Below are 26,140 nucleotides of genomic sequence, written 5' to 3'. Positions count from 1 at the left end.
GAAAGGATTTGGTGTATCCTTTCTTGCATTATCATCCTGTTATTCAAATCCTTCCCTGTCTCTGAAACTTTTCTTAGCTCTACAGCCATCTGACAATGCAACCCTCCCACCCTTTCAACTATGACTTCTTGTGCTTCTCTTTGCCCCACAATTGGCAGGAATATTTTCAGCTAGCTGGGATCAAAGCTCAGAATGTCTTCCTATATCCTTGCTCTGTTCAGCTCCTATCTTTATGGCCCCCCTTACAACCTTTCTCTTTGGTCAGGCTTTTCAGTCCACAGTTCCTTTCTTTGTTTACTGCTATCTAACACTGAATTTCTACTTGTTTTTCAATCCCTATTCAACATTTCTAACGGAAAGAAGATGTATGGGAATAATATAACCCTGGTAGAATGGTGCCTAAGAAGTTGCCTAATTTTGTTCTATCAGAAATAACACACCATGTAGAAGAGCCTTGAGAATGTGATCGTTATAAATTTCAATCGACAGTACTGGGATTACAAGTAGATCTTCAAACGATGTAGCAGCTTGTGACTAAATTTAATTATCTAAAAGGTTAATAGTCACAATACTGGAACTTCTACAAATCTCCTGCAGCCATACACTATATTTCAATAGATGAGCGGCATTGCCATGGGCATTCATAAATACTTATTGTAGTCCTTGATCATTTGTATTTCTTCAGTAGTTTACTGCTTATTGCCACCAGCCTTTGAGTGGCTCTACCAGCAGTCTGTAAAGGAAAGTTGGAGCCAAGAAAAGCAGGAATTCTTTTCCAAATAACACAAAGATACTATGACCCATTGCTATCCATTCAGTGCCTCCCCACTTTCACTGCCACACTTTTCTCTGGTTTAGGTTTAGCATAAGAACTCAAAACAAAGGAGCAGAAATAGGCCATTCAGCTGATTGAATCTGCTCCAACATTCAATGAGGTCAGGGCTGAACCGAATCTTCAATTTAACTTTTCTACCTCTTCCTCATAACCAATGATTCCCTTATCAATTAAAAATCAGTCTTTCTCAGCCTTGAACATAATGAATGACTCATCTCCACAGCTATATGTGGTATAGAATTCCACATGTTCTCTATCCTCTGAGGGAAGAAATTCCTATTCCTCTCTATCCTAACTCGGCTGGATGACTCCTTTCATTGAAATATGTCTTCTGGTCCTAGAATTTCCCACAAATAGGAAAAATCCCACAACATTTACCTTGCCAAACCACCTTAGAACCCTGTATGTTTCAATGAGGTCCCTCTCATTCTTTGAAACTCCAATGAGTACAAGGCTAACCTACTGAACCTCTTTAAGATAATCTCCATACCTGGGATTAAACTAGTGAACCCATTGGACTACCTCCAATGCCAGTATATTGTTCCTTAAATAAGGAGACCAAAACTGTTCACAGTATTCTAGGTGTGGTTTAACTCGAACCTTGCATAGTTTCAGAAAGACTGCTCTATTTTTATACACTATTACCTTTGAAATGAAGGCCAACATTTCATTTGCTTTCCCTATTACCCGCTGAACATGAATTCTAGATTTTTGTGATTTATGCACAAGGACTCAATGCATTTCTCCATGTAAATAATATTCAGCTCCTCTGTTCTTACTGTCAAAGTGTAAATCACATTTTCTTACATTATAGTCCATCTGCCAAGCTTTTGCCCACTTGCTTGTCAATATCAGTCTGCAGATGCTTTGTGTCATCCTCACCACTTACCTACCCACCTATTTTTGTGTCATCTGCAAACTTGGCTATAGTACATTCACTTCTCTCAATTAAGTCATTAATAAATATTGTAAACAATTGTGGCCCCAGCACTGATCCCTGTGGCATTCCACTAATTACAGGTTGCCATCTCATAGATGATCCTCTTATCCCAACTTCCTGTCTTCTATTAGTTAGCCAACTTCTCTATTCATGCTAAAATTCTACCTCCAACCCTGCAGATTAAATAGCATAACGTGCAGTATTTTATCAAACATGTTCTGGAAATCCAAATATATGATATTCCCCTTTATCTGTCTTGCTTTTTGCCTCCTCAAACAATTATAATATGTTTGTCAGGCGTGATTTCCCATTCATGAAACCATTCTGACCATATAATGTGTTTCTAAATGCTCTGCTATCATATTTATAATACACTGTTGTATTTTTGCAATGGCACATGTTCATGGCATATAACAACCTGTTTTTTTGTTTCATTCCCTTTTTGAATAAATGTGCTAAATTGGCAGTTTTCCAATTCTCTGGGATTCTTCCATAATCTATGGTTGCTTGGAAGATTACTACCAGTACATCCAGTATCTCTGTAATGACTTATTTTGGTATACTAGGATGCAACCTAGCGGGGCCAAGGGACTTATCGGTCTCTGGCCCTGTTAATTTCCATAGCACTTTTTTCTCCAGTGATAGTTATTGTGCTGACTTCCTCTCCACTTCTTTTCCCTTTGATTAGTTAGCATTTTTGGAATACTATTTGTGTATTTTACCATGAAGACTGGAGCAAATTAATTATTCAACTCAAGCAGAAATAGCTGGAAAATCCCAGCAGGTTTGGCAGCATCTTTACAGAGAAATTGGAGTTAACAGTCCGGATCGACATTGACCTTTCCCCAGAACAGATGGTAGCTGGGAAACGGATGCTTTTTATACAGAAAATGGGCTGGGGGGTGGTGGGGGGCAAGGGGTCGGGCAAGACATGACGTTGAACTCTTCTTCCATCGCCTTCACCTCCTTGCTCATTTCTTTGGACAAGAGTCCTTTCCCGATTCCACAGCCCCCTTCATCCACCTCCAATGCTCTTCCTCCACCTAAACTCCACCCCCTGGCCTTTTACCTGCACTCGACCTGTTCACTGAGAACTGTTGACGTGACATTGGTCACATAAATTGCTCTGCCCCTCCTTACCCATTGGTTTACATCCAGTACCCCTGAACTGATTGCACTCCGTGCTCTCAGATCCAACCCTGACTTTGTAATTAAGCCTGCCGACAAGGGTGGTGCTATTGCTGTCTAGCATACTGACCTCTACGTTGCACACGCTGAGTGCTAGCTCTCAGATACCTCCTCCTATTTCCCTGGACCATGACCCCACCATAGAACATCAGGCCATTGTGTCCACAATGATCACTAACCTTATTTCATCTGGTGATATATGTCAATGTTCATTCATTGTTGTTAAGCAAAAAACCTGGTCCTCACTTTCTGATGGCGCTATAGGTGTACATACATCTCCTGAACTGCAGCTGTTCAAAATGGCTTTCAAATAAACAAAGATTATTGTTCTTGCCAGCAACTCTTACAACCCATTAAATATTTTTCTTAAAATACCTCCAGCCATCTGAACAATAACTTTATTAATTTCAGACATCTGCTGTAAGCAAGAGGTGCTTACGACGTGGTATGAGTCTGTTCATAACTATCTTCCAATTTTGGACTTTTATAAATACTATTCCACATCAGTAGCAACAGCCATCACTGGCTTCACACTTGCATTCTGTAACATTCTTCTTAATTGGCTCTATCCTGCCATATCATTGTCCATCTACAAGGTTTCCACAAAACCTACTACTCATTTCCTCCGCAGTATTCTCCTCCCTTATGAAATATTTCTTTCCTTGTTAAAAGCACATTATAAATCAAACTTTTTTCTTCCATCTCTTAGTTTCTGTAGTGTTTTCTCTGTCACTTGAAGGTATCAATTCACATCCGTCTTTCTATACAATTACTTGTTCCCAAATTTGTTTTTCAGCTATCCTCCAGTTCCTCTCAGCCAATCTTCTTTCTGCTTATCCTGCAAATGTTTGCTTGTTAAAACATCTCTTTGGACCTGCTGTCATTTCGTCTGTATCTTTGTTAGCAGCACCTTCCCTCTGCTGTGTAAATCACAAAATCAATCTCAGCATATAAAAATGCAATGCAGTTTGTCTCCATATTCTGGTCACCAGGCATTTTAATCTTTACAATATCTTGCATTTCTACAATCTCGCTGCCCATTATGTCATCATACTGTTTTCTGATTAATTAGATGAAGACATTTCTTTTATTTTACTAAATTATTTTTGATTCCTGACAAGTGTTGAGCATCATTTCTGTTATTGCACTTAAACAGCTGCTATGCAGTATATCTGATCAAACCAAGATTATGAAGTATAAAAGACACAATCTAGCAACAGTCATCGTCAGTGGGTTTGGTCCGTCCCACTTGGTGGCAGTGCAGCAGTTTCAGTGGTGGCTATAGCAGTGGCAGCATGGTGGTTCTGGTCTGTCCCTCCTTGCTATGGTGGCAATGCAGTGGTTTCGGCGTCGGCTACGGCGGTGGTATCCCGTAGGCACTCCATAAAACCAGATTGTCGTGGAAGGAACAAAAGATGAACTTGGGCCTAACTTTGTCTCAATTATTTCTTTTTACAATTTTTATAATTAAAATGGTGCTAAATTGTGGCAACTTGTACTCATCTCACTGTGTTTTCATTTTTTTACTCCCATTTTTGAATTCAGACCTCAGTTAAACTGAGTTGGTGAATTACTGAGTATTGAATAAGTGCTGACAGGACATTCACCGAACCAATGGCTCCATGGCGAACTATTTAGCTATCTTTAATACTGATTTTAAACTTCATGTACAATGGGCAAATCAGATTGTCAGAGGGAGCTATGAGGAAGAATTTATATAGCATATTCGGGACTGTTTTCTAGAATAAATCTTGAATCCAACCAGGGATCAATCTATTTTAGACATGGTGATATATCAAAGGAAGGTTTAATAAATGATGTAAGAGTAAAAATTCCCCAGAAAACGTAACAGGGTAGAATTTGGCATTCAGTTTGAGAGGCTGAAATCTAGGTCAGAAACATGTGTACTCAATTTAAGTAAGAGTAATTACAAAGGAATGAGGGCAGAGATCACTGGAGTGGACTGCACGATGAATTTAGCAGCAAAGATGGTTCAATTGCAGACATTTAAGAAGTAGTTGCTAGCTCGCAACAAAGATGTATCACAGTGAGAAAGAAGGATTCTAGGAAGAAGATAAGCCAACAATGGTTAACAATCAAACTTGAGGAAAGCATCAAATTGAAAGAAAAATGCATACACGGTGGCAAAAATGAACAAGATAAACAATAAAGGGCAGGATATAAACTTTGAAGGTAAACTTGCAAGTAGTATCAATACGAACAGCAAGAGCGTCTTTAAATGCATAAAAGAAAGAGAGAGTCAAAGCAAACAAAGGCCTCTTAGACAATGAGAATGGAGAAATGATAATGAGGAAGCAGGAAATGGTAGACGAGATGAATAATTAAAAATCAAAAGAATGGCGGATGCTGGAAATCTGAAACAAAAACAGAAATAGCAGAAAAATCTCAGCAGGTCTGGCAGCACCTGTGGAGGGAAGTCAGAGTTAACGTTTCAGGTCCAGTGACCCTTCCACAGAACTGATGATTGCGAGGAAAATGATGGTTTTTATAGAGAAGATGAGATGGAGGGAGGGAGGTAAAGTAAACGATAGGTAGAGATGGAGCCCAAAGAGAGAGAAAAACAATCAGACGGACAAAGGAGTGGTTAATGGTCAGTCTGGAGGAATGAATAGATGCTAATGGGGACTGTTAGTGGCTGACAATGGGCAGTGTGTAATAGCAGACCATGTGATGTGAAAGCTGGTATGTGGGGGTGAGGGAAAGCATGATGAAAGGTGCTCAACTCTTAAACCGTTGAACTCGATATTAAAACCAGAAGGCTTCAGGGTTTCTGAGCGGAAAATGAGGTGTTGTTCTTCTAGCCTGCGCTGAGCTTTGCTGGCGCACTGCAGCAAGCCTGACACAGAGATGTCAGCCAGCGAACACAGAGGTGTGTTAAAGTGGCAGGCAAGTGGAAGCTCAGGGTCTTTTCTGTGGGCAGAACATAGGTGTTCTGCGAAGCGGTCACCCAGTCTGCGTTTCGTTTTCCCAATGTAGAGGAGACCACATTGTGAGGAGCGAATGTAGTAGACTGGATTGAATGAAGTGCAGGTAAAGGGCTAATTCATTTGGGAGGTATGTTTGCGCCCTTGGATACTGTGGAGGTAGGAAGTAAACAGGCAGGCATCACACCTTCTGCGATTGTAGGGGAAGGTGCCATGAAGTTGTGGGGAAGTTTTGGGAGTAAAGAAAGAGGGGCCAGGGTGTCCTGGAGGCAACAGTCCTTGCAGATGGCTGATAAGGGAGGGAAGGGGAACTATGATTATTTGGCAGTGGAGTGGCTACAATGCTCGCTGCTGATTACTTGGTATAGGCAAATGTTGAAAATTATCCCTGTTCTGAACAGAAGTAGGTTTTTTTCCCAAAATTATGACCAAAATCAGATGTTAATTGTTCAAAGGCAGGGGAATGCATAGACAGCAAGGGCTTGCAAAGTCAATGGTCATCACTTGTAAGGCTCCACATTTGCCAGATCTGATGGGCACACAGCACTGCAAGCAGGTCACAGGCCTTTCTGTTACAAAGTCAAACTTTCTGGTGTGTAGTCTCATTAATTATTTGTCAGTAGCTCATATGTTATGTGCAGCAATGGATGCAATCTTATGGCAGATAATTAAAATGCAGACATCTGCACAATGCCCACATTTCTGTCAGCTCAAAAGTAGTGCAACCCTGAGATTCCTTATTAACATGCAGATAACTGTACAGTACCTACTTTACTACAGTGCATAAACTATGAATGCCTCATAAAAAATTACTGAGTCCTTGTGTAGGGCTATGCAAGAGTATAGGAGAAGACACAGATGGTTAGTCTGAGTGTTATCAGTCCAATGCTATTGACTGCAGCTGGTGCCTGAAGGTTTATTCCCTACTGATCCACAAAATACATTGTGCAACTATCATGATGAATTCCACAAATCTATTTGTGATTTTTCCTGGCTTGTGATAAATTAATGCCTAGTGAATTTTAAATTCAATAAAATTAACCTTTCAATGGCTCTGGTCTTTTCCAATTATTACTGTACACAATGATGTTTCCTTCATTTGCAAAGAATTTTTGGGAAAAGATAATTTTATCCTATTGCTCATCATATGGAAATAGTGACAACAAGTAATATTACTTCTCACATTTTATTCCTGACTTCCCTCCCAGCTCCCTATATAAGACAACTGCGACCCTGAAGCTTCTTTCATAGAAAGCTGGGAGGCTTTTAGAAATGGGTCTCAAACTCACCACCCATGCTGCTGTGGAATGAAAAAAGAGACATGCATAACCAAGATGGTCGTATCCTTTGGTTTAAAGACTAGAAACCTGTCTGTTTACTGTTTCAAGAACTGTTAATACTCACGTCTGAAGGTGAAAAGACAACCCCAAAATGTGAACCAAAAGGCAGGTGGGCAGATAGCTGTACTGCCATCTGTACAATATTCAACAGATCAATGTTTATTCTGGAGGCAGAAACATTTTTCAATGCTTGTATAAAATATTAATCCAAAGATATTAATATCCTTTTTAATTGACTGACTATTCTCATTAAGTTCACAATATTTCAGTATCCTGAAGCCAATGTAAAACAAGACTGACTGACAATTTTGAAATTGAAACTGTTAGTCAGCTACCTTGGCACATGAAAGTAGTTTTAGCAGCTAGTGGTAGTTCACCTGGTAAGATAGATAAGAGTGTTTGGCTCCCCATTCGATGTCTGTAGCTTTGTGTCCCAGGTCCTGTTTATCAGTTGGGATACAGAGCTACAAATTATGTTCTTCATTATGGTAAAGTGCTGCAACTGTAAGCAGTGGGAATTAAAAATCATTCCATTACAGCACACCTTTGGATCAGCAGGTTACATGACCTACAATAACCTTTTGTTCTAGCTGGAGAAAGCTCAATCTGATTGGCTTTTAGTTAGAAAGAAAGGGATTGGAAAGATCAAAATAGCACCTGAGTAAGTCAGATGCGTCATTGTGCCAAACTAGAAAAGGTGCTTATGCATTTTAATTCATGGGGATTTTCACTAATCACATATTTATTAAATTGAAAAATCATCTGCTGCCATTGTGCATTATATTTCTGTGCTACCTCTGAATGGAATTTGATACATTGGAATTATATGAAACTTTTTATATACAGAGTGGATGCTACAACTAAGCTGTTAGCTTCCATAGGTTTAACATTTCGGGTCCGGTGACCCTTCCTCAGAACTGGAAACGTTAACTCTGTTTTTTCATTCACAGATGCTGCCAGACCTGCTGAGCTTTTCCAGCAACTTTGTTTTTTTCCTGATTTACAGCATCCGCAGTTCTTTCGGTTTTTATTCTGTTAGCTTCCATCACTGTTAAACCTTGAGATTAAAGCAAGTCCAGGTATCCGAACACTTAATTATAAGGTCTCACCGTCATTCAGATTTTCAGTCTGTGTCCCACAACAAAATGACCCAACAATATTGATAAAAGCAATCATACTCAGCAAAGGCAGCAAGATGATAAAAAAAAATAAATTGCCTCCATGAGTATGTCAAAGTGTAACAAATTCAGTCTACCCTGTGGAGGTTTTGTATTCAAAGGGTTGAGCTACCGATTGACAGGTTGGATACTGCAATTCCAGATTAACTTTTGTCCTCGGCCTTCAGTACTTGGTGTGCTTAGTGTACTAAGTATGGATATTCTGATTTACTATTTATATGAAAGATCTCATAATCTAACCTTTCAATACTTTAACTGAGCTAACTCTTAAGGGTTGAGGCATAACAGTGGCACGCAAGGGCTGGGTAAGCAAGCAAACCTAAATCATGGCATTGACTAAGTGCCAAATAAATTTGAATTCCTGGGTGTTATTTCATGCCAGATACCTGACTCTGTAACTGGTGAACATCAGTACATGGCCAGCAAGAGGCAGTAGAAATTAAAGCGTCAGGGATATTGCTGGAGACTGAGTGAACAGTCCCTGGCATTAAGGTAGTTAGTTGTGGGAGGGGAATGGAGGGGACAGTGGTCATGGATAATGCCGTGAGATTCCCAAGATTTCCTTATAGGGAACACAGATAAGTAATGTTAAGTAGGCAAGACAAATCACCTGTAGAAATGCATATTAGGCAGGTTTAAAAGCTCTGTCACAGCGTATTCACAAGGTTTAATGCCATAACATTATGCTTTTTTTTGACAATATTTTGGATGACAAAATTTGTGCTGGTGGATATGAAGACTGGCAATTCTGGGAATGAAACAGTTTTGCAACAGCAAGCACAATGCTAATATGGCACAGAACTTCAAACGGCAAAGAAAGTTTCCTTCATTCTGACAAACAATAAGAATCTCAAGTGTGTCTGTGTGGTATTTACCTTTACTTAAAAACAACTATTATTCGTGGGCATGGCAGATATTCACGTGAATCGGCCAAAGTTGTCTGTCTCATACGCTGCAAGCAAGGATGCCCCAAGGCCTAGTACATTGGCGAAACTATGCAGATGCTGTGACAACAGATGAATGGATACCGTGCAACAATCGCCAGACAGGAATGTTCCCTCCCAGTGGGGGAACACTTCAGTGGCCAAGGATATTCGGCCTCGGATCTTCGGGTAAACATCCTCCAAGGCGACTTCAGGATACACAGCAAAGCAGAGTCGCTGAGCAGAGGCTGGTAGCCAAGTTCGGTCACCATGAGGACGGCCTCAACCGGGGCACACTACAGGTGACCCCACCATATTGTACACACACACACACACACACACACACACACACACACACACACACACACTCTCTCTCTACCCCCCAACACACACAAACACACACACTCTCTCTCTTTCCCTCACACATGCACAATCTCTCTCCCAGACCCGCCACACACACAGTCTCACTCTCCCTCACACACACAAACACACACACACACGTGAATCTGGGGGGTGAATGCGTATAATGCAGATACATTGCATTTTGTTCAAAAAGCACACAATTTATAGACAGTCAATGTGGTGTTTTATAAATTCCGATTTTAGAAGCAAGACCAGTCTGATTCCAAACCAAAACATAGATTGTAAACAAGGCCTCACACCTAATATGCATTGTCCAACCTAATATGTCACCTCTTCTTTAGACTGACAAAACCTTTAGTTCTCTCAGAACAGCGACTTAAAAGGAATTCAGGGATTTACATATACATATTAATCAATTAAAACCTTCTAACTGATTAAAGATTTAACAACATCTCAGCTTTGTTTCATACATCCTGATCAGTGGTGTGGCCCTTTCATCTTTTACTTACAAATTCTGTGTCTAATACCACCTCTCTCACGAACACCTGAAGGAGAGAGGCTCCAAAAGCTTGTGTTTTCGAATAAACCTGTTGGACTATAACCTGGTGTCATGTGAATTCTGACGTTGTCTACCCCAGTCCAATACTGACACCTCCACATCTGACATGGGACAATAAGGCTCATAACAATGATTTTTACCGCATCATTGAGAACTGCATTTTACTCCTAGCCTTCGAACTGAAAAGGCAATGTATATTTCTATGAAGATGCTCATAACTTTTTTTTAAGGTTTCATATTCAAGGATTGTCTACTACTGCCTGTGTTTAGTGACACCCATCTGTGTTTGCCAGGATGACAACTGCGAGCAATCTTGAACATTTCAGACCTTTTTTTTTCTTTCAACAAGAACAATCAATTATTGGCCAAAGTGCACTTTTTTAATATAATGTTAATCTCTGCAGAGTATATTTTTGTCAATTAGTGCATGTGTGTTTTTGGATGTGTGTGGTCGTTTCAAAGGGAAAATACTTAAATGTAAATATTTCCAACTGTGTAACAATCAGATTTACAATTGTACCATGTAAGTCCTGTTTTCACAGTAACTCATTAATTTAGTTGTTTATTAAAGAAACCTGGTTGATGAACCTTTTATTCTAAACCTAATACATATAAACTACATCAGTGTCCATATCAGTAACAGCATTACACATGTCAGTTTATGCTCTGACTATGGAGCAGTGGGACAAGAGATAGACTCCTCCAGACACAGTCATAACATCAAATTGGGGGCTCATTCCTGGTTAACTCAAAGCCAGAAACATATAATTAGAATGGAATAATAATAACTGAAAAGGATAAAAGGAATGTATTGTGTCAGGCAAGTTTGGATATTGCCAGGTCCATGGGCATTAGGCTTGGGGTTGGGTGTAATTGTAGGGGTGGGGGGGAAGTATAGTGCTGGCAGTGAGTCTGGGGTTTGCTTTAATCATTATCCCAGATTTAGAGGACACTTTTAACCCCCTGGCTTTTACTGGGTAACTATCAAGTTTAAGTAAGTCAGCAACCTCTAAATTTCATGACTTTGAGGCCTTTATTGGAGAGTTCCAGACATTTTTCTGAGCAGTTTCCTAAGCAATTCCCTCAGAGTCAGCCATGTCAGGATATCACACAGTCCTGAGGCACAACTTCAGTCTGTGCTGCTGCCATGACTCTCTGGCCATTAGATCTGTGCATTATTTATAATTTATTGAAAACTCCTTACACATTCAAAAGGAGATGCAAAACTATGAAAATTCTTACAGACATATTAATCATTTACAGTGAGGCACAGGTCTAGGCATCAGTATTCCTGAGCTATTCATTAAATTTGCTGATCTGTGAGATAACACTTTGTAGAGATTTCAATTATCAGAGCTTCAATCTACTGTTATTAACCACAAACAATGCAAGTTCTGTACTGCACTGCTATTGATTACAGCCTTTATGCTGTAGCTCTAAAATGGAAGAAAGCAAATAGTAGAGACAACTCAGCAGAAAATATTTCTTCTCTGGTTAATTGTCCAAAATCAGTTTTTGGTCTAAATCATCCAAAAGGCTGGGATCAATTGCTGTGGAATGATATAACACTGCCATGAACTCAGAGGGAATCCAGAGTTCACCACTATCAAAAATTGTGCTCCAACTGTCTCTTTTGTTAATTCTGGGTGGGTAATTCTCCTTTCCAGGCCCCTGAATGTAAACAGAATATCTTAACTCTTCCTGTGTGCTTTGCTTTCAGGTCATTGTGCCTTTGGATAATGTCCAGGACACTTGCCTTTTGTCATATGTGTTAATATTTGATTTGATTTGATTTGATTTATTATTGTCACATGTACCAAGATACGGTGAAAAGTACTGTTTTGCATGCATCAAGTACATCAGGGTAATAGGCCAGAATTCAGAATATAGTATTACAGCTACAGACAAGGTGCGAAGAAAGATCATCTCTAATATATGAGAAGTCCTTTCATGAGTCTGATAACAGCTTGATAACAGTTGCCATGGGACAACTTGAAAGTGTGCATTGTGAAGCCGATATTCTGATGCCTGACAATCTCAGAAATGTACACATTTTTTGTTAAATGAATGTACATTGTCATTTCATGGTTAAACTAAACATTAATAATGTATCATCAGACTTAGTTTCTCACCATTCTCATCATTTGCGGAATACTTGCACAGTTTTGTGACAGGCAATTCTTAAGGAAGAAGTGCAGAATGGCAAGATGTTAAAAAGATAATCTCAATCATCCTTCACCTTCTTGATAGTGGCATGATACGCTGATGTTGGATTTGTTTGCTAATTGTGGTTAATTGAACATTTGCCATTTGCCATTTGGTCTGTTTATTTACAGGAGGTCCATGTGAGGCCAGGCAGCCCCCCGTTCCAGGTGGTCAGCTTGGAAACTATGGTTCAAGTCTCCTGTTCAACTCAAATAGGCAAAATTTTGTATTTAACATATAACAAATCTACTATGTCCCAAAATATCATGTCCTGAAGGAAATCAGTCTAATTTGTATTTGAATGAATCAACTAATTGTTTCCCACTATCTCTCAAGGGAGCCCAACCCATAGATCAAACATTTGCTCACTGAAATAATGTTACTGTGTGTAAGTTTTGAATTTAACCCTATTTAAGTACAGGTTTTGTTCTTTAGTCCTATTATTCTGGACAAGGTGAAACACCTTGTTACAATTTTAGATTATCTAGTCTGTTTAGGTTTCTTAAAACAGCAACAATACTGACTTTCAATCGTTTTGACTGAAGGAAACGTTCAATTTACATAGCTACTCATCATAATCTAATATCTCAATCCACTCTTTTCTATCCTTTTAATAGCTGCAGTATTCATTTTTACTGCAATAACAAGATCTATACACTCTTCTAAGCAGAGTTCCACCACTGATTTATCATGTGGCAGGAATACCTCAGCATTTTGGTTAAAATATTGACGGTTGAATATTTCAAACATCTAATTAGTTCTATTTTAAGTATTTGCTTGTTGTTTAAAGGCACCTTTACCTTTAGGATTTTCCCAATGCCTGAGCCACTCCTAAATGTAAATAACCCATCCAGGCAACCGAAGACAACTTGCATTCCAAGATTTGTGATATTGCAAGCCGCCAATGAATTATATCTTTTTCAAATGATCTCAGAAAACATTTGAATCAGGTTGGAAGTTATTAACATGCTGGGAATATAAGGATTTAGCTTATCAACTAAATTTTTACAACAAATTTTCAAAACTGGGTAAGGTTTACTTGTGTAGCAGCCTATGCTTGGCAATCCAACTATTTGTAGACTGAAACAAATTATGCACTTTGTCAAGGAGTGACACAGTCTGCTGACAGATGTCCACTTAATAAAGGATCAGCAAGCTAATCTAATTGGCCATTAAACATCATACCACTGAACCAACCTATCAGGGCTGCATTGTTGGAAAAGCTACCGGCTCTGTATTTATAGGCCATGCCATTATTTGTAATCATCCATGGGATGTGGGTGTTGCTGCTAAGGCTAACATTTACTGTCCATCCCTAATTGCCCTTGAGGAGGTGATGGGCAACAGTCTTCTTGAACCGTTGTAGTCGGTGTGATGAAGTTACTCCCACACCACTGAAATGTAGGGAGTTTTAGGAATTACTGTATCTTTTCTAGTCAGAGTGTATTCACCGACATCTTCAACCACTCCCTCCTACAAGCCACTGTCCCCCAATGTTTCAAGAAGACCACCATCCTCCTGGTACCTAAGAAAGCACATGCAACATGCCTTAATGACTACCACCCAGTGGCTGTGACCGCCATAATCATGAAGTGCTTCGAGAGGCTGGTCATGGCCCACATCATCTCTAGCCTCCTCCCCGGCCTCAATCCCCTGCAATTTGCCTACCGACATAGCAGGTCCACAGAGAATACCATGTCCCTAGACCTGCACTCATCCCTGGAACATCTGGACATCAAATACACCTACGTCAGATTCCTGTTCGTTGACTACAGATCCGCCTTCAACACCATTATCCCCTATGGATTGATCTCAAAACTCCGTGACCTTGGTCTCAGCTCCACCCTCTGCAACCGGATCCTCAGTTTTCTGACCCACAGGCCACAATCAATGAAGATAGGTAACTGCACCTCCTTCACAACTGGAGCCCCCTACTCTACTACCTTTACATCTATTAAAATTCTGAACAAAGGCCATCTAACAAGTTCGCAGATGACACCACTATAGTAGGACAGATATCTAACAACGACGAGTCAAACTACAGAAGGGAGATAGAGCACTTGGTGATATAGTGCAATGAAAACAATCTGTCTCTCAACGTCAGCAAAACTAAAGAAATAATCATTGACTTCAGAAAGAAAGGAGGAGAACTCACCCCCAAATACATCATCGGAACTGAGGTTGAGAGGGTGAAGAGCATCAAGTTCCTCGGAGTGATGATAACTAACAAGCTGTCCTGGACTTCCCATGTAGATGCGACAGTCAAAAAGGCACAACAAAACCTCTTCTTCCTCAGGCAGCTCAGGAAGTTTGGCATGTCCATAAGGTCCCTCACCAACGTTTACAGATGCACCATAGAAAGTATACTGTCCAGGTGCATAACGGCCTGATATGGCAACTGCTCTACCCAGGACCGTAAGAACGTGGTGTACATAGCCCAAACCATCATGGAAGCTAACCTTCCATCCATGGACTCCATTTACACGGCTCACTGCTGTGGAAAGGCTGCCAACATCATCAAAGGCCCATTGCACCCTGGTAATGATCTCTTTCAACCCCTTCCGTCAGGCAGAAGATACAGAAGCCTGAACACACACGCGAGCAGGTTCAGGAACAGCTTCTTCCCGGCCATTATCAGACTGATGAATGGACTCTCTAGCCTCAAATAATGCTGATCTTGCTAACATTGATCTCACCTAGCACACACCCTGTGCAATGTAACCTGTATGCCTCTGTCGAAGTCTTTTTGATCTGTACATCCTTTGCTTACTATGATCTGTCTGCACTGCTCATCAACAAAACTTTTCACTGTATTTCGGTACACATGACGATAAATCAATCAATCAATCAATCAGTGGTGTATGAATTAGAGGGGAACTTGAAGGTGATTGTGTTCAAAAGAGCTTGCTGCCTTTGTGCATCCAGGTGGTACAGGGCACTGGTTTGGGAGGAGCTGTCAAAGAATATAATAGTTATTGATATTGCCCAATAAAACAATGATAACTGACTGGGATTTTTATTTGAAATTAAACGCCTTTGTTTAAAAAGGAATTTGTGTTAATATTAACTGTGTATACATACTCATGACATTCCAAAGTCTATACGACTGAGGCAATAACCAGCTATAACTTTGTTATAAGCCGATCAACTCCAGTATCCCTACTGTAATAACTTACAAAGATCTCTGTCGTTCTTGTGAGTAAATACACAATTGTTGCAGGGATCAATCTGTTTCCATGCATGGCAAATTGCCTCCTTGTATCAATGTGAATAGGCATATAAAATGAGTTTGATAACATGTTTACAGAACAATTACCCCTGCTTGATGAAATAAATGTATTTGATCAGCCACTGGTTGCACTGGTGGACGTTGTCATGCAATAAAGTGGGAAGTTGCATTATTGAGACCAAACAGCATTCACATTACAGGTCTTGGCATCGGAACACAGGTGTCATCATTCTGAGAAAGGGATTAGCTCATTGGATTCTGGAAGAATAAGAGGCGATCCCCTTGAAACATAAAAAATTCTGAGCTGGTTTGACAGGGTAGATGCTGAGGGAATGTTTCCGCTCATGAAGAAGTTCAGAACTAGTGGACACTGTTTAAAAATAAGGGATCTTCCATTTAAGATGAGGAGGAATTTCTTCTATTGGAGGACTGTTAGTCTTTGAAATTCTCTTTCACAGAGAGAAATGGAAGCTGAAGATCCTTGAATGTGGTAAAGTCTAAGGTTGACAATTTTTGATTTACAAGTGAATCAAGGGTTATGAGGACAAGCAGGAAAGTGGAGGCAAGCATGAAAGTACTTATAGGACACACTCAGATCAGCCATGACCTGACCAAATTACGAACAGGCACAAGAGGCCAAATGGCTCCCTCAGGCTCTTACTTCTTGTGATCTTATGATTTTTCTCAACAAAGAATCACAGAAATGTTACCGTACAGAAGGAAACAATTCGGCTCAACATGTCTGCACCAACTCTCTGAATGAGTATTATGACTCAATGTCATTCTCCTGTGTTTTCCTTGTGTTCTCCACATTGTTTCTGTTCCCATTATTGTCTGACATCCTCTTCAATGCCTCAATTGAACCCATCTCCATCAAATTTCCAGGCAGTTTCCAGGCAGTCCATTCCAGATCTTAACTATTTGTTGTGAGCAAAAAAAATCTCACAACACATTTGCTTCTTTTGCAAATTACTTTAAATCTGTGTCCCCTTATTTTTGATCCTTTAATGAGCAGGTACCATTTCTCCCTATCTGCTCTGTCCAGATTCCTCACGATTCTGAAAACATTTATTGAAGATTTTTTTTAAGCCTTTTACAATTTCCATATTATATCAACATAACTGAAGTTTCTCATCCCTGAACCATGCCCGTAACACTCTTCTGCACTCTCTCCAATGCATTCACATTTTTCTTGAAATGTAGCACCTGGAACTGCACATAACACTCCAGCCGATGTCGAACTAATACTGCGTACAAATGCAGCATAACTGGTTTTCTCTTGTACTCTATGTCCTCATTAATAAAGTCGAGGACATTGAGTGCTTTATAACTGATCCCACCAACCTGCTATCTGTAATGAATTACACATATAGACACACAGATCTCTCTTCTCCCGCACACCCTTTAGAGTAGTACAATTTATTTTATGCTGTCCTCTCATATTCTTTTGACCAAATTGTACCACCTTACACTTGTCTGCTTTGAACTTCATCTGCTACCTATCTGCTCAATCCACAAAGCAGTCCATGTCCTTTTGAAGTCCTACACTGTCCTCATCATAGTTCACAATGTTTCCAAGTTCTTTATCATCCATAAGCTTTGTAAGTGTTCCCTGTACACCAAGGTCTAGATCTTTTATATATCAGGCAAAGCAAGGGTCACGATGTTGACACCTGGGGGACTCCATATGAATCTGTTTCCTATCACTCAGCCAATTTTCTATTCATGTTGCTACTGTCCCTCTTATTCCTTGAGCTCTAACTTTACTCACAAGTCCATTGTGCACCACATCAATAGTATCATCTTTATCAACCCTGTCTATTATTTTGAGTCACAGAGTCACGGAGTCATCCAGCACGGAAACAGACCTTTCAGTCCAACTTGTCCACACCTACCAGACATCCCAGTCTGACCTAGTCCCATTTGCCAGCATTTGGTCTATATCCCTCTAAACCCTTCCTATTCATATACTTCTTCAAAAAAACTCTAGCAAGTCAATAATGCATTATTTTCCCTTAAGTCCATGCAGTGTCTCCTTAATTAAACCACATTTGTCCACGTGATTATCAATTCTATCCCAAAATTACTGTTTCTAGATGTTTCCCCACCACATAAGTTAAATTAAAGCATACTCTTGCATAATTGCTGGTTTTATCATAATACTGTTTTTTGACCAAGGGACTAATGTTTTCAATTTAGCAATCCTCTGGCACAATCTCTGAGTATAATGAAGACTGAAAAATACTGGTTAGTCTCTCTGCAATTTCTACTGTCACCTCCTTCAGTATTGTTGGATGCATATGATATAATTCAAGTGACGTGTCGAATTTAATTGATGGCAGTTAATTGAGTACATCTTCCACGTAAATTTTGAATCCTTCTCGTGACTAAATTTCCTCCTGTCACCATGGCCTGGGTAACATCTGTTTTGCTTGGAAAAGACAGATGCAAAGTGTTCACTTAATAATATAGCAATGGCCTCTAGTTCCGTGTACAAATTCCATTTTAGTCCCTAGACCCGAGTCCTCTTTTTACCATCCTTTTACAACCTCTAGAAGAATTTGGATTTTTTTTATGTTAGCTGCCAGTTAATTTTCAAAATCCCTCTTTGCTTCTCTTATTTGCTTTTTAACTTCTTTTCTGAACTGTCTATGTTCAACTTGATTCCCAATTATATTTTCTACCTGGCGCCCATCATCAGAACACTTTCGTATTTATCTTAATTTCTCTCTCCTTTTTCATTCAGCAAGCTCAGGATTTCTTTGCACCACTTTACCCTTTTGAGCGAACATACGTTGACTGCACCCAAGCCTTTTCTTTGAAGGTAGCCCATTGTTCAGCTACAGCTTTTCCTGCCAACCTTACACTCCAGTCTATTTGGCTCAGCTCTGGTTTTGCCCTATTGAAGTTGGCTTACCCCAGTCAATTATTCTTACTCTGGATTATTCAATGTTCTTTTTCACTGTCATCCTAAATCTTTTGATACAATGGGGACACAGAAAAAATGAACAGCAAGGCAGCCTGCGCACAATAATTTCCACTTAGTTTACATGGTGACCAAAATGCAGATGGTTCTTCTCCATCTCTGGCACGTTCATTTACCACAGACTAAAACATTTATCACATTTCAGAAAGGCTTCTTCTGATTTAATTGGGTATCTTTCATTTGAATATTTACAGAAAAACATGTTCGATTGGTGGAGCTGTGCCATCATTACATCATTTGCAAGTTCACTTGAACTTCGAAAAATTACAACAAAAAACTGAAGAAAGCCTAATTTGTGGCTGATGACATTTAGATCGAAAAAGGCAATATTTTCAAAATAAAACAATAAATTCTTTGGGCCAAAATAGGATTTAAATAAAAATGAAATTATTTGATAAATTTTTTGAAATGATTGATAAGAGAATTTGCTACAAGTTTTTAAATGCTAGTGACACAATAATGCTGAAGGTATTTTATTCTTACTAATACTCTGAGATTCAAAATTCAAAATGATGTCACCTTCAGTTTAATATATGCATGCCATCTTTGAATGTAAATCAAACTGAAAGCACACACCTTTCTGACAAAAGTGAACAGATAAACAAATGAAGAGCTCTCTGATTGCTAATTTGATCAATGAAAAGTTTTCTGGGTAATCATACAACACTCATTGGAAGTTTTTGATTATTCCGATATTAAATTCATCTTGTGCCAAGTTGCTTGCTATTTTAATTGCAAGTCATAAAAATCAACAGATACGGGACTTCAACCTTCAGCACAAGACCCACGCCCATCTCCCTGTCTTTCTGCTGTAGTTAATAATGCCTGATATGCACCACCCCTCTTCTGATCTTCAATGCCTTCTTATTGTTTTACATTTACAGCAAACTTATACAAGTTTTCAACTATATCTATCAATGTTGCAAAGCCCCTGTCCACCATCTCATCCCTCCCACCATTTCATTGGTCAAGCATCTAAAACACTGCTTTAGCATCAAAAATGTCTGCTCAGTGTAGATCATACTTCACCCACATGCATAGTTGTGACTAATCTCTACTTAAGTATGGGAAATGTGTAAATATGCTGTCAGCCTTGCTTGCACCTCACAGCCCACATGTTCAAGAAATGAGCCATCTATCTTTCTTCTTCAAAGAATTGTGTCATGTCTGATTGCGAAGAATGAATGCAAGGTACTTATTCTCTGAGAAGACTAATCTACAACCGTAATTAGGTATATCCTCTCACATATCTGATTATGAATGGCTATTATTCAAGTAATGTGTAAATGGCATGTGACTACACCACAAATAGCGCACGACAATTCATGTTTCTTGTGTCTTGACTGTTTATTCACATTCCTTCAGATCCTTGTTAAATTCCAGTCCGGGAGCAAAGTCTGAATAAGTAATTCTTCTGACTAATATTTTTGAGTGCACACTTTATCGTTGGACCAAGACCGAGAATAGCAATAATAATTGATGAAAAGCCAATGACTCCTGATCAGTTTTGTTGTGCTGTACATGAGTTTAATTTTAAGGTAAACTTAACACTCAGAGGAAAATATGGCCCTGTGCAATTCATGTTGTCTCATTATTTCCAGCCACCCTATACTGTGGCACAATCTCTTTGAGCCCCATCACTCAGAGGAGGAAAGCTTTGTCTCTACCACCAGATGGTAGCATGGTATGATATTAATTTCCATTTTTATTATCAATCAGCAATTTGGAGCGCCAGTGGGCCATAGCATGAGACAATGTGGCAACAACTACAAACAAAAACTTGCATTTGTTTTCTGCCTTTAATATAATCAAACATGAAAAGGCTCCTCACAGAGGAATTCAACAACAAAACTCAACTTTGAGCCAAATAAAGAAATTCCTTGGTGTTCCTCAGACATTCATTGTAATTGCCTTAGGAGGCTGAATGGCTCATGTTCCCACACAATGTTCAATTAATTAATTGGTCACTCACATCCATTCCTAAATCTGAAAGTCTACATTCTTAATGATACAATGCTTAAATTGTCCACAATAATTTTTCAATAATTTTTAAATGTTAAAATTCTGATTTATTTATTTAAAGTTATTTTTCTCTGTCCTTGCATTCTTTTTTTTTAAAGGGTGGCCATTTGTTTTCTACAATTTCTACTTGAGGTTTATAGGATTATGAAATGTTTTGAGTAAAAAGGTAAAAAAAATCCATGAAATTGATGGGGCATCTTCAGGATAGTCAACCATCGAAGAAGGAAGTTGGAAGAAATCTTTTTGCAAACAGTGTTTGACATGAGAGACTGGGGTAAGAAATTGAAAAAGACAAATAAAAAGGAAGTAAAGAAAAGGCAGGGAGATGGAATTACAGGAGGAAGCTCCAATTGAAAGATCTTGCACCTGGACATCCTCACTTGGCTGAATGTAATTTCTGTGATTCTCTCAATCTTTCCTCCAGCTTTTGTTTCTTCTTCCATTCCATTTTAACCATTCTTTGACTCATCCCCTCAAAGACACAGTCTGAGAGATACCTAATTGGTGACAGACAAGGCCGAAACTTCTTTTAGTGTTTACTGAAACCTACAGTTGCTTAGTTAACTCTCGACCCGAACTCCCTCCACAGCAGCATGGGCTACATCTTCCCAAGTATGCAAATCACACCACATCCCTTGGCAATACTGAAGTGACAGACCAAGGAATGAGCAGAATAATCAGCAGAAAACTTTTAACAGGAATAACTAATTAAAAAAACTTTCACTCCAGAGAAGTAGAAACATATAGGTAAATTATAATGGAGAATCACTCACATTTAAAAATAGAAAAGGAAAACAATTGCCAGAGACTATCATTTGCACTGTGTTTGCAGACCTCTGATTAAAAAGAAATCAAAGAATAACATTTCAGAGGCCAGTGGATATCTTTTGTGAAGTGATCAATGTGCAAATGTAGACCTATTGATGTTGTTGTTCCTTTGCTAAGTAACTCTCCTGCTCACGGACGATTGTACAAACAATATACAGCTTCATGTATGAGCCTTCAAAGCAAACATTCACAGGCTACTTGGCAGCATAAGTTGTATACCAATCTCTACACTTCCTACTGGGTCCTTTTCACTTTTTTTAGTCGATGGTCGGACTACTGCATGAAAATTTATATTTCTGGCCATGGACCGATGTGCACAGCTTGGTGAGTTCAGTGGGTGAGATTTATTTTGATTTCCTGGAAGACATTAAGGGTGGCATCATATTGGGGTCTGAGCAATGTGGGCTAAGGCGAGATGCATCCAGCTCATGGACTGGACCAGGGTGCATCTTGGAATTCATCATTTGCTCTCAGAGCGCTCACATTCTCTGAGCTTACCCGGATATTCACAGCAATCTGTCTTCCATTCCCTTATCTTACTATGCTCTTCCCACTCAACCAGAGAAACCAGGATCATATTACTGCTGTCTTGGCATTCCTTTTAGCACAGGCATAAAGCCAGTAAGCTGGTCAGCAGGATTCCATCATGTCAAGGGGGTATTGCTGTCACTCAGGGGTTCCCTGCACTGCAAGGTAAGGGCAGCTTCCAAGCCTTGCTCTGGGTGGTCAGAGTCAGGATAATCTCATCCTAAGGGATGAGAAGCTGAGCAATAGGCAGAACATCACCCACTTTGACTCGTTCTGTCCTATTGTGGGCTGCTTTCCTCATGGAATTGGAGAGAACCTGGTATTATGAGAGATTAATTTGGATGGCACTGTTAATAGTGATGAAGCATCTGGGATGGTGGTCTGAAAGTGGGGCATGAAGGGTTATGGTTTCAGGGGTTGGGAGTTGGTTAAGGTAAGAGAGGGGAGATGTTGCGGGTGATAATGGCAGTAGTGGAGCATGAGACTTGGTTGGAGGGGATGTCCAGTAGCAGGGATAGGCTGAGTGTGAGGTATTGTAGAGAAGATGGTAGAATTTACCCTGCGATGTAGAGGAGGTCAGAACCTTGGCCTTGATTTCTATTCCTTGGTTGGGTGTGCAGAGGCAGGAGAATTCCCATGATGTGAATGTGACCTCAATAAATAGCTACCTGCACTCCACAGTTTCAGTGCGGAGGTGCAGCTGGGCTGAATTGGGAGTCAGTTTGAACAATCTAACAGGATTTGAAGAGGCTGTCAGTTCTCCAAAGTGGGCTGGGAAGAAAGCTGCCTCAGCACTCCACCATTGTGGCTAAAAATTAAAACAAAATATAAAATGTTCCTCGAGCCCTCATCCCTCCTTTCCCTACCCTTATATGCACACTCACCATGACTCATCAATGCCGACTCATGCCACCTAAAGACCTCTATCAATTCATCCCCAATAACCCATCATAGGCCAGTGGAACCCCATGACACTCTACATATTCCCATGGCACTTATGCCCATCCATGCCAACAAACTGCCAACTTCCACCCATCCCCTTTTACACCTTCCCCAGTTCATCTAGTATCCACAAGGACCCATGCCCAAAGGAGAACAAATGATGTTGTATAAAATCCTACAATTCAGATTACCTTCCACTGACAAGAGCACTTTCAATCATAAGAGTACATTTTGACAGTGTTGACAGTTCTCAACACTCCTTGGCAGACCGATACTTCTTGTCAAGTTGGGCAGTTTCTTCTGCTTTTATACTCAATTTTCTCCAAACTTAACAATCCTAAAGGATGCCATATGCCCCTATGAACTGCAAAGATCCCTGACTTCTACCCTGAAAGTATCCTGGGACCAGATCCAGGGGATATCTCCTCTCTCAAAAAAGGGTTTTCTGGATGTCCCAAAGAAACACACTGAGGACAGACCTGTTCTTACCTGGTTAAGCTCCACACTCCGAGTTCCAGACACCAGGGACTCCAAAATACAACTTGAGTGGAGATAGCCAATTATTTCAATGATCAGCTGCCTCTGCAATCTGAATATGCACGAACCACAGCCTGTCCTTAAGAAAATTGGAAATGCTAGGTTCCAAGAAGCAATTTAAGAATGTGGATGTCTTTTAGCATTTTTGTCATGGTGAAGAGAGTCTTCACTGTGACAAAATTATGGGACTTTGTGTTTGTTGTAATGTTTTGTTTGACTGCAGTGTCGGATCAATATTGGATACAACATTAGAAGGCCAACTTTGTAACCCAAGTCTTACAGAGGAAAGAACCATGCTGGAATTGAACTTCAGTAACATTACCCCTAAACACCTGCTATCAAGATTGTTTCAATTTTAATACTGTTTTAGTTAATGCTTGGAGAATGTTTGTTGTAGCAAAGAATATATTCTAGATTCTTAGGATGAGAAAACATATTCACAGGACTACAAATAAATGGCTGTATGTAACAAGTATACAACTTTCAAATAAACCATTCAGACAAGTTGTGAATTAAGTTTTGCTATGTATCAACGACCTTGTGTTTATAAGCACAAAGTTACATTTTCATGTAGAATGTCCTCATTCACCCGTGCCACTGTAATCACTTATGCACACAGTACATTGAATTAACATTCTCAAGATGTTTCTTATAAAAGTAAATAGATAATAAATTGACTTGAAGTATAGTCAGCCAAGAAAAATGAGCCTATTCGCTAAAGACCTGCTTGGACAGATTAGACAATAATTCTTGGAACAGTGCATTTTCTTGATATAAACAGTTTATCAGACTTTGGTGACATTTTCAATGCTGCGATGATCCATACTTGCAAGGAACACTAACCAATTACATACAAACCATCAATTAAAATAGACCTGCTACATTACCTGTGGCTGATAAAGGCTGCCAGGATCCCTTGGTCCTATTCCCACAAAGGAACGATTAGCTGGGGGTGTGCCAGGTGTCGTGTAGGCTGAAATGAAATTTTAAAAAAGTTAGTAGCTGTGGACAGACCCACAATAAAGAATTACAATATGGACCTTTTTTGTTTTTTTGACATTGTTTTGATGAAAATATTTGAATGTAAAGGAATAAGTGAAATGCATTTATATACATATATATAAAGATGCACAAAAAATTGATCTAAACCGCAAAAGTATAAACAGCTGAGCTTCAAATTCCCTGCCCTAGCCATCAAAAATATACTTACGTCCATCAGAGATAGCAAGAACTGCAAATGCTGGAGTCAGAGATAACAAAGTGTGGAGCTGGAGGAACACAGCAGGCCAGGCAGCATCAGAAGAGCAGGAAAGTTGATGTTTTGGGTCAGGACTCTTCTTCAGAAATGTGGAGGTGGCGGGGAGCTCAGAAATAAATAGAGAGAGGAGGGGTGGGGCTGGAGAAGGTAGTTCGGATGGTGATAGATGAGTGCAGGTTGGGAGTGGTGGGGATTGGTCAGTGAGGTGGGAGGGGCAGATAGGAGGGAGAGAAGATGGACAGGTTGTGTCAGGTCAGGGATGAGAGGGAGGGTTGGACATGGGATGAGGCCGGGTGGGGGGCAGGTATGTCCATCACCACTTGGGTCCCTGTCACAATCCATCTGCTGCTGAAACCATTATCAATGCTGTTTGTCACCTCCAGACTTAATTATTCTATTGGTCTTCCCAATTGCCTACCATCTACTCTCTGAAAGATTCAGCTCATCCAAAGCTTTCCGCCCCTACCCTATACCACATCTACCTCTGCCCACTATCTCCATATTCCTTGCTGGACCATATTGGCTCCTCATCCCTAAAATCGTCTTTCCTGTGTTTTAATTCATTCATGGGCTCACCAACCCGTTGTTATCTCCTCCAGCCTGACAGTTCTGTGCCCTAAACTCTCCATTTCTCCAACTCAGGCCTATTTTACGTCTGCTTCTTTGGTCCACTGCTTGGTCTTCAGATTGGTCTCTAGTTTTTGAGGCCCTTTAATCAGGTATTCCCATTCTAAATCCTTGAATTTCTCCACTTCTGCTTCGTCCTTTAAGACACTCTATACACAACTCGACCTAGATTTTGGCTGTTCCTTTTTATATCTCTTTTAGCTTGGCATCTTTTTCTAATTGCACCTGTGTGAACCTGTGTGAAGCGTCGGCGACATTTTCTAATCGAAAAAATATTCCGGAATGGCATTTCCTCAGAGTTCCACTGATTTGCTATCAAGTTACAACAGAACTTCAGTGCAAACCACTTTTCTATAAATTATTGAAGTGAAATATTTAATGTATAAGATAGCTTTAAGGTAAAAAGTAATTTCCTGATTTAGTTCTGTATCATTTCAGGTAGGTAACAAGTAGAAATTGTTCTTAGGTGTAAATATAAAATTGAAAGCAGGATGCAGGCAGACTGGGAGTAAAGGGGAAATCAATTAAAATAAAGCAACAATTAAGGCAAATGTTTAAAGAGTTAATTTCTGTATTTTTGTCAGCTGAAATATTATTTCCTGTTATTGTCATACCATCAAATCAAACGGACATTAGCATGTTAAAACTAATAGCTATAATTTGTATATCACTGTCAATAAAGTTAAAAGAGATTAAGAGACAACAAG

General features: G+C 39.7%; 1 long non-coding RNA gene across 1 annotated transcript in view; it reads right to left on the bottom strand.

Moving 5' to 3' along the window:
* LOC109935100 overlaps positions 1 to 24,987 on the bottom strand; it is an 86,440-nt gene extending 61,453 nt beyond the window's left edge. The window contains exons 1-2 of the long non-coding RNA XR_002261223.2: positions 24,759 to 24,987; positions 24,436 to 24,521 (exon numbers count right to left, since the gene is read on the bottom strand). This is a non-coding gene — a long non-coding RNA (uncharacterized LOC109935100). The remainder of the gene's footprint in view (positions 1 to 24,435; positions 24,522 to 24,758) is intronic.
* Between the last annotated feature and the right edge of the window lie 1,153 nt (positions 24,988 to 26,140).

Source organism: Rhincodon typus, chromosome 29 (genome assembly GCF_021869965.1).
Source record: "Rhincodon typus isolate 14 chromosome 29, sRhiTyp1.1, whole genome shotgun sequence".
NCBI classification, from domain to species: domain Eukaryota; kingdom Metazoa; phylum Chordata; class Chondrichthyes; order Orectolobiformes; family Rhincodontidae; genus Rhincodon; species Rhincodon typus.
This window is presented reverse-complemented; position numbering and strand designations above follow the sequence as displayed.